The 9,463-nt window shown below is 49.6% G+C and overlaps 1 long non-coding RNA gene across 1 annotated transcript; it reads left to right on the top strand.

The window, feature by feature from the left end:
* Positions 1–3,117: 3,117 nt before the first annotated feature.
* LOC119086308 lies at positions 3,118–7,142 on the top strand. The gene is made up of 3 exons (XR_005089561.1): positions 3,118–3,872; positions 5,886–6,043; positions 6,859–7,142. It is a non-coding gene; the product is annotated as an uncharacterized LOC119086308 (long non-coding RNA).
* The last annotated feature ends 2,321 nt before the right edge of the window (positions 7,143–9,463 follow it).

Below are 9,463 nucleotides of genomic sequence, written 5' to 3' on the forward strand. Positions count from 1 at the left end.
GAAACAGTAGCAGAGACCCAGTTGGGAGTATGGAAGAAGATGGACAGCAAAATAGAGATGAGAGATACGAGAAGACTAAGAAGGAAAGAAGGATAAGGGGGAGGGGCCAGCCGTGGAGGAGGAGCAGCCTTCCTCTAAAGCCTGCTGCCAAACAGGGAAGAAAGGGCTGCGACCAAGCCAGGCTGCCCTGCTGCACCCCAGCAACCCTGCCATGGCTCTAAGCTTGTGCTTCCCTGTTTCAGATGCATGCTGCCCCTCTCCCCTCCCTCCAGTGCCCTTGCCCCGTCCCCTCATCTGTAAGATCCTGGGATTTGCTGGGACACTTAATCCATATGGAGCTGATTCATTCCCATCTAAATCATCTCTGTGAGCTTCTCTAAGAGCCCTCTGATGTGCCAGCCACCATTGCTCTCCCTGGGCAGCAGCAGGCTGGGGGCTGCCAGTAAACAAACCTCAGCCACCATCCATCCATCCTGGCCCCAGCCATCAGTCCTGCCAAGACCATTCATCTCTCCAGCCTTGCCCCCTCCCAACTCTCCATCTCCTGTCAGTCCCTCTCTGGGTCCCTTCCTCATCAGGACTTGCCTAGAGTCTCCTCCTCTCCTCCTTGTCCCAGGAGCTGTTGAGGGGGTGATTTTGACTATCCTCCTTCCTGTAGCAAGAATTCTTACATTACTTATGGTCCAGCAAGACGAGGCTTTTCTGGCTCGAGGTTTTCCTGGTTCATTGCCTTCCAGAAGAGAATCATTCCAGGCTGATTTACTGTCCTGAACTGATGCTCTAGGGAAGTTCTTACTTCAATCTACCTTGTGGACTTGGGGTTCACATACGATCACATGTCTGGGTGGGCATGAGGACAAGGTGATGGGGTTTTACTCAGGGGAGCCTCTGAGATTTGTAACATGGCCTTCTATGAGTTAATATGGTATTGGGGTACACACCCAGTGACATAGATGTGAGCAAAGTCCCACCCACTGCCAGAGGCACACAGTGGCTGTTCAGTATGTATGACCCTACTTGCCAGTGACCACGGGTCCACACACAAGGTGATGTAGTGTTTGGGAGATTTTCATTGGAATGAGTGACTTGGCAGGCTGGACCTGAATCTCAGGAAGGCCAGATCACAACACTTCTGTTCAACCGTGCTTGTAGTAAACACATAAGAAAGTCTCATTTCTGTTCTCCCTTTCAACCTTCTATTCTATTTTCTCTTTCCTAATTTTTTTCCCTTTCTTCTTTTGAGACAGGGTCTCACTATGTTATCTAGGCAGGCCTTGAACTCCTGGCAAACTCATGGTGATCTTCCTGTCTCAGCCATCCCAAGGGCTAGGATTAAAAGTGTGTGCTACTGTGGTCACTTTATTTCTTCCCCATTTCTCCTTTTGTCTCTAGGGCCTCAAAAATGCTAAGGAGGGCTTCTACCACTGAGCTCTAGGGCCCCAAATAGCCAGGCTGCAGATGACACTGACTTGTATATGCCGGTATTGACGGAGCATGGAAGGCACGGTGCTCCCGCCTGGGTCCTTGCCTCTTCCCTCCTCTGCCAGGGGCTGAATGGTAGGGGCTCTGGCAGCCCTCAAGAAAGGAGATGAAGAAGTTTTTGAAGCCTTATGGGGTTAAGCTCTAGGATCTGCAGGGCAGGAGCTAGCCTGAGAAGTAAAGAAGGCATTACAGAGATATGTGTCATTTTCCGAATTCCTTGGCAGTAGTAAATGGGAGAGACCACGAAACTTTCAAATGCCCCACTGGCCATTCTTTCCACAGAGACACCAGGAATACCCTTGACCCTGGACAATGTTTCGCTCTGTAGCTCATGCTGCCTAGAACTCACTATGTAGCTTAGGCTGTCTTTGAACTCATGGGCACATCTGCTTCAATTTCCTGAGTGCTAGGATTATAGGCATGAGCCATCCAACTTGGCTGGGATCTCCGGCTGGGCATTTGCTGTGCCCTAGACCTGAGCAGGTCAGGTAGAGGACCCCACTGCTAGAGTCGTCCCCTCCTCCCCTAGATTGTGGGTCCCCTGTAGAAGTATTTTTGAGTACACATAATAGGTGGGGCCTCCAGCTGCTGTCCAGCTGTGAGGGTCCCTTACAGGCCCCTGTTCAGAGAGAAAAGAAGTATGAGGAGAGTGGGGGTGGGTGAGGCCTGGCTTAAGAATGATGGGGTGTTTCTTAGTTCTCAGAGCTCAAGACATATGGGGTATATAAGACCAGGTAAAGTTAGAATTATTGCCTACTGAAGTGAATATGGGGGAATATGAAAATGTTCAGGCAGGGGGACTGGACCCTATTCCTTCCACCTATCACTGTACCACCCAATCCATCTATACCAGGCTGGATAAGAGGGTGGTGGAGGGCCACCTGAGAACTGTCCTTTAGGACCTGTGTGATCCCAAAATGTGCCTTGCTGTGATGATGCACAGAGCAGGATCTGTGGATGCAAAACCAATTCTCCTGTGGAACGAGGGCATGGAGCTGTTCCCACCTCCCTGTTTCAAGTCCAGCACCCACCTCCTTCCAACATTTGCTCATACCTGGTCTAGCATTTTACTCACCTACTGGCCTGCTACTCAAGGTTCCCCTAGTGTTCTTACTTCTGGGCGTCTCTGGCCTATGTTCCCCCTGAATTCCTATTGTGCCATACCCAGACAGCTTTTCTCTCCACCCAGGTTCTCCCATGAAAGAGTCTTCTTACCAAAACTCATGTTGATGACAGGCCTTGGGGTCCATTCATGGGCTGGTGCCTCTGTGCAGAAGCCTTTGGGATTCATCATCTGTCTGGCTGAGTTCATTGTTCACATGTCTAATTTAGGCTATTATACACACAGTGCAAGTAGAAATCCTCAAGCCTATGAGTCAGCCTGACACCCCCCAGTCAACAAGGATGCCAGAGATCTTTGAGGACCTGAGTGGGACCCACACACCTTCCCCAGAAACCACCATAGACTGGACAATAGCAAGGACTGATTTATTTATTTATTGATTTTCAACCTTATTGATTCTTTGTGGATTTCACATCATGCATTCCGATCCCACTTATCTCCCTGTCCCCTTGGATCCACCCTCTGCCCTTGCAACCTCCTCCCAAAACAAAACCAAATTTAAAAGAAAAACCAGAAACCAAACAAAACAAAGAACAAAAACAAAAGGACTGGTTTCTTAAAGAAAAGATTTCCAGGAATTCAAGGAAGTTCTTGGTTGGTGGTGGAATAGGAATGACTTTGACCCTTTCAAACTCTGAGGTAGCAGAAGGGCCTGGAAATGTTCACTTCTGTCTCTTCGGAACTGACCCCAAAGAGGGACAAGCACTTGCTTGCTCAAGAGCCCTGAATCATTCACTTTCAGTTAAATTCCGTGCAGTTTCCTCTGCGATTATTCATGTTTTGCCCAGAAATCTGGCTCCTTGCCTTCCTCCCCTAGCCCCCTGATCTGGAACCATTTTTGGGAAACACCTTCAGCTCCATCTTATGGTGCCAGGAGAACAGAGGTGCAGAACCATTTCTGGACAGCCACACAGCAAAATGGGGGTGCCTGTTAGGGGAGGAGGTGTGTTGAGCAAGCAGACTGGAGGGAGCCAGAAATGCAGCCTCCCCATCAGCACCCTCCAGATGTGCACATGATGGAAATGCCTTCACAGCCAAGTGCCCTCCCTTCAAGAAGAAAATCCCACAACTGGGGAACATCTGGATCAAAACGCTGCCATGAAAGCACAACATCAAACGAGGGTTTCCTAGCGACCCTGCCCACAGGCCCTGGTCCAAGAAAAATTGCAGGTCTTCCTGCTTGAAGTTTTTAAGTGTCACAGAACTCCTCAAGTTCGGGATCTGACCTGATTCACCGGAGACAGATGTCCCCAATGAGCTTGCTTAGGTTTGATTACCCCCAGCGGGAGAGGGTGTGTGTGTGTGTGTGTGTGTGTGTGTGTGTGTGTGTGTGTGTGTGTGACCCGATCCTGGTCGTGCTAGGGCTTGGAAAGTTTGGGATTTAAAGCTGTGTAGTGAGGGGCTCCAGCAGTTCAGGCATGGGGCTGGGGAGCCACAGGACAGGTGGGCCTTTTAAAACGTGCCTACATCAAAGGTTTTTGGAGGCTCCCTTCCCGGCTCTGGCGCCTCTGGGGGGTGGGTGGAGGGAGGAACGCGGTGAGTTCACCACATAGCTGCACGTAGGAGGGCTGTGTGTCTGAGAACTTGTGGAGAATGTGCAGAGGGGGAGGGCAGCTTCTTCCCAGAGGGGAGGAAGGGCAAGGGGGTTTCTCATTTCCCAAAAAGCCTCCCCGGGCCAAAGAAAATGGGGCCATATGCTGTCTCCCCCCTGTCTGCGCCTGGAGGAGAGCAGAAGGGGAGGGTCGCATTCTTCCAGTGTGGGGGAGGGTGGAGCAGCTGCTGCAGGGAGGCGGGGACTCCACTCGGGTGAGAGCTGGGGAAGCGTGCACCTTCCACAAAGGCGGGAAATGAGGGGATGGTAGAACGCGGAGATTCCGGGAGTCAGTCGGCTCTTCTAGGTGCCCCCACCCCAACATCTTGCAGGCAGAGTGGTGCTTCTGGCTGGAATTTTGGTTCCGACTAAGTCATTTGACCCGAGTTTGAGTTAACTAATCTGGTGGCTGATTTGGGACTGTGACCGTGGTTTAAGAACCCAGGGATTTATTCTTGGAGTGGGAGGTAATCTTCAGTTGGGGAGAACGGGGTGCCGTTGACATATCCCCTTCAGGAAGTCAGTTTCAATGATTTCTCCTCCCTCTTAGAGATACAGGTGTATGCAGGCGCCCACCACCACCACCATGCCTCGTGTTTCTAGTTTGGGGATCTTCCCACGTTGTATTACAAGAGAGCATTGGTGATTTCTCTCGCCAAATAGGCAATCAGTGCTAAGGCCATGTCTCCTCTTTGTTCCTAGCATTGGGCAACGCTACCCTGCAGCACTGGACCAGTGTCTCCGCTGTATATTCTGGAGAACAGGGAAAGCCAGGCAATGACTCCTTAGCAATCTAGGGCCTTGAAGGAACTCTCTGCCTTCCAGGTCCCCCAGGCAGCATCCAGCTGACCTCTTATTGGGGTCTTCTGGGAGGGCCTGAGTGGACAGCCCTTTAGCTTGCCTCTGAAACTCATTTCATAAGGTTCATCTTCACCATCCGGTTTAATTGTTGTGACTTTAAAATCTCCCCCCCCCCTTTTCTCTCTTGTCTCTTGGTCACATGAGGCCAAATGCTTGCTGGGTCCACACTGCCCCTGCTCTGCCTGGCCCTGCCTGAGGGAAGCACTGAGGGGGGGCTGGCCAACCTTTTCCAGAATGCTCCATCTTCTGACCATTCCTGGATTTGCCCCTTGGAGTGTCCCATTCTTTGAAAGAGTAGCTTTGGGCCTGTGTAATGGTTCAGTGGTGGGCACTTGCCACTGAACCTGACAACCTGAGTTCCTGGGATTCTCCTACAAGTTGTCCTCTGCCCTCCACACGTGCCATGGCACACACACAGAGAAAAATAAATGTTAATTTTAAAGATGGAGTCCTTTGGAGCTCTGTGGCTGAGCTCCTGTGTCCTGCCAAGTCAGGGGTATCCTGTCTTATTTGGGTGACTTGGAATCCTGTCCCAGTGAGATAAGGATACAGGGTCTGGATGGTTCTGCAAGCTGGGAGAACCTGTGTTTGAGGGGGTCACTGTGAAATCAGATGACAGTTTGAAAACATCGTGGTGGCTGAGAGGAGGGGAGCGGGGGCGTGTGGAAAGGTTTGACAGACAGCAAAGAGGTGGAGCAGCTTTGCCTGCTGGTGAGGATGCAAGCGTGAGCTTGGCATCTAGGTGCCCTTGGGCAACGGTAGGCATTCACCCTGCACTCCTGGTCCTACTCACCTCTCCATCACCCATTCCCACTCCTCTGACTGCAGGCCCGGCCTGACTGGTGTTCTGCAACATCACCCAACACTGAATATGGCGTTGCCCTGTATCTTGGAGGGCTCCTCTGGGGCTTCCACTGCCTTTGAAGTGGATGGACTGAAGATTGGTGAGCTGTATGCTGAGCGCAGATCTCTCTGCTGTCAGTGTGGTGAGGAGGATCTCCACTTTGAGCCCTTTTTTAGAGGTTGAGGTGTTGACACCTCAGTTATCAAAACTTGTGTTTTTATCCCAGAGAGTGAGGCTGACAGGATTTCTAAGTATCTCTGGGTTGCCCAGCTCCAGACACTGCACTCCCAGAGCACAACTCTAGGTGGCACCGTTCACACAGAATTCCACGTGTGGATCCCCTACCCCCACTAGGGAAATGTGAGTGGTGGGCCATTTTAATGACCCTTTGAGAACTAACAATATTCAAACGAGACAGGGATGGACAAAATGACGGTTAAAGTTAAGTCCTCATGAGAAGTAGGCACCGGAAAATGGAGCTGCACCCTGGAGCAGTGTGCAGTCTAAAATTAGCAGGGAACAGAGATGACAGAGAGCATCTATCAGGAGAGAAAAATGGTCTTTAAAATCCCTAGATGGAAAGCTGGCAGTGGTCACACATGGAACCTGCTGTTATCTCGGCACTTAGGAGGTTTAAGTAGTAGGTTCACGAGTTCAAGGCCATCTTGGGCTACAAGAAACCCCGTCCTAAAGAAACGAAATGACAAACAACAGTCCCTAGATGCAGGAACTCACGGGTAAGCACCCACTGGGGCCTGGTACTTAGCTGACAAACATCCTATCTGAGGTGAGTAGGAAGCAGAGTCTGCATTCCAGGTATGGGGTTCTTGAGGGCTGAGTGGCTTGGCCACACGGGTTACACTTGTGCTTGTGAATGGGAAATCACTGAAACCAGAAATGCAATCTTGGCCCAGACGGGGGTCAGGAATTTATTTCCTTCCTTTTTCTCCTTCTTAGGAAAGCTTAGTTCATTGTTTAAGATGAAAAATAACAACCAGATGAATGAAGGAAGGATCGTTGGGAATGATAAGTAACACCCTCCAGATGTGACCACCGAGCTGGGTTGAACTGGTTGCCTGGAGCAGTCACATTACAGCCGCACAGCTTTTTGAGGCTCCTCTTCTGGAATGTCTTCAGTATCTGTGACTCAAGTTTTGGATTGCTATTTGTGTTCTTTGCTTTTTATCAAATCACTGAAATTTACAGTTTATGCTGATTGATTCAAATGTTATAAGCTGGCTTTAGAGTCAATTAAATATATATATTTTTTATTGTGTGTGTACATGTGTGAACTCTCGCTCCTTTGAGTGTATGTATATATATACCACAAGTGTACAGGGGTCCATGGAGGCCAGAAGAGGGTGTTGGATACCACAGACCTGGAGTTATAGGCAGTTATGAGTGGCCATGTGTATGCTGGGAACTGAACCCAGGTCCTCTACAAGTGTTTGACCACTGAGCCATGTCTTTAGCTGGCTTTTTTTTTTTTTTTTTTTTTTTTTTTTTTGGTCTTTTTCTTTTATTTCAGAGATAGGGCTTCTCTGTGTAGACCTGGCTTTCCTGGAACTTGCTCTGTAGACCAGGCTGGCTTTGAACTTGTAGATCCACCTGCCTCTGCCTCCCAAGTGTTGGGACTAAAGGCATACACTACCATGCCTGGCCTCCTAAAGCCAGTTTTTAAAGATGATATTGCAGAAATGTTATTATCAACAGAAGCACCAACATGTCCTTCTACCAGGATTGCTTTGAAGGCCAGCCCTCAGCTGTCCCACTGCGCTGTCTTAAAGGTGCTGATCATAGACAAATATTCCCCATATTCTGTTAAGAGAATATACTCTGCCAGCCCTCCTTCCCCTACAACAGGGACAGGGATGAGTTCTCATAGGCCACCATTCATGTTTGCCAAAGGAAGCAGGGAAAAGAAACCCTATTTCTGTGCCCACAGGGCAGGCCCAAGGTAAGAGACATGCCAGGATCCAGTGAGAAGGGAGGGCATTTACCTTCACTGCAGCAGCATCCAACTCCACCCTCTCTGGACCAGCTCTGTGTTCACTCTCCAGAGGACTCACTCACTTAGGAGCGGTATTGCAGGGTTCTCTTTCAGGGCTCAGATTCCTTTCTTTTCTAAGAGTTATTTATATTATGTGTTTGAGTGCTTTGCCTGCACGTATGTATGTGTGCCATGTATATGCCTGGCGCCCAAGGAGGTCAGAAGAGGGTGTCACATTATGGATGGACTGGAGTTATGGATGATTATGAGCCCCCCGTGGGTGCTGGGAACCAAACTGGAGTCCTCTGTAAGAACAGAGTGCTCTCAACCATTGAGCCATCTCTCCAGAACTAAGGTTCTTTTCTTTAAACTTATTTATTAGCACACACCTTTAATCCCAGCACTCTGGAGTCAGAAGCAGGCTGATCTCTGTGAGTTCTTGGCTATCCTGATCTACAAGGAAGTTCCAGGCCAACCAGGGCTACATAGAGAGACCCTTTCTCAACAACAACAACAAAATTGTTTATGATGCTGGAGCTCAAACCCAGAACTTTGCACATGCTAGCCAAGGACTCTATCCTTGAGTTGAGTTACTTCCTTAGTCCCAGATTAATTCCTTATTTGTCTACATATGATTTACATGCAAAAATCAGTCCTAAGGTTTAAAAGAGGGAATCTGTCAATTAATAAATTATATAAAATGCACTTTTCACAAAAGTGGACAGGAGCTAGCCATAGTGGTGCACACCTATAATCTTAGCTTTTGGGAGGATGAGGCAGAAGGATCTGTAGCTTGAGGCCAGCCTGGGCCTCATAGTAAGACTCTGTCAAGCAACAGACAAAAAGAGGGGGTGGGGGAGTCATAACAAACCTAAATGAAGAGCTACGGGTGGGTCTAGAGCTTGCCTGTCTCAAAGAAAGTGCAGGAAGAATGCAGGTCAGGGAGGCTGATGCAAGTAGGAACTCTTGCCTGATTTTGGCAGTGGGGTGCTGTCCCTTTTGATAAGAGCCTATCTAGGGCTTGACCTTCAAGAGGATTAGGTGGGTGACCAGGCTGAGGCCAGGAAGGGTGACCTCCAGGAGGCCCCACCAGGCAGAAAGTTCAATGAGGCTTTGCAGGAAGTCTAAGATGATTCCAGAATTCACTGGGCAAACCGAATTCCCCAGCCTTTATATCCCTGACGGTTTGTGAAACCCTGGCAAGGGGCTTCCTCATGGACTTTAATTAGACGATTTTTTTTTTTTTTATTATTGAGTCCTTTGATTACCAGAGCTGTTCCCACTCCCCCTAGTTGCCCACCTGCCTCCCAGCTGTGAAGAGCAGAGGTGAGGAGCATCCCATCCCTACCCTGGTTCAGGAAGCAGAGAGTAGGGAAGGTGGGAATCCTTCTGCCACCTCCGGGGGTGGGGTGGGGTGTCACTCTGTACAGGAGTCACCGGAGTCACCAGAGGCACCCTGCACAAAGGCACCTCCACATTGCCAAGCTTCTCTGGGCTAATGAGTAACACAGGGTGGGGAACGTGCCTCCAAACCCGTTAGTGGCCTTTCTATGGTAAATCCTGGCTGAGCTT

Source organism: Peromyscus leucopus, chromosome 20 (assembly GCF_004664715.2).
Source record: "Peromyscus leucopus breed LL Stock chromosome 20, UCI_PerLeu_2.1, whole genome shotgun sequence".
In the NCBI taxonomy this organism is placed as follows: Eukaryota; Metazoa; Chordata; class Mammalia; order Rodentia; family Cricetidae; genus Peromyscus; species Peromyscus leucopus.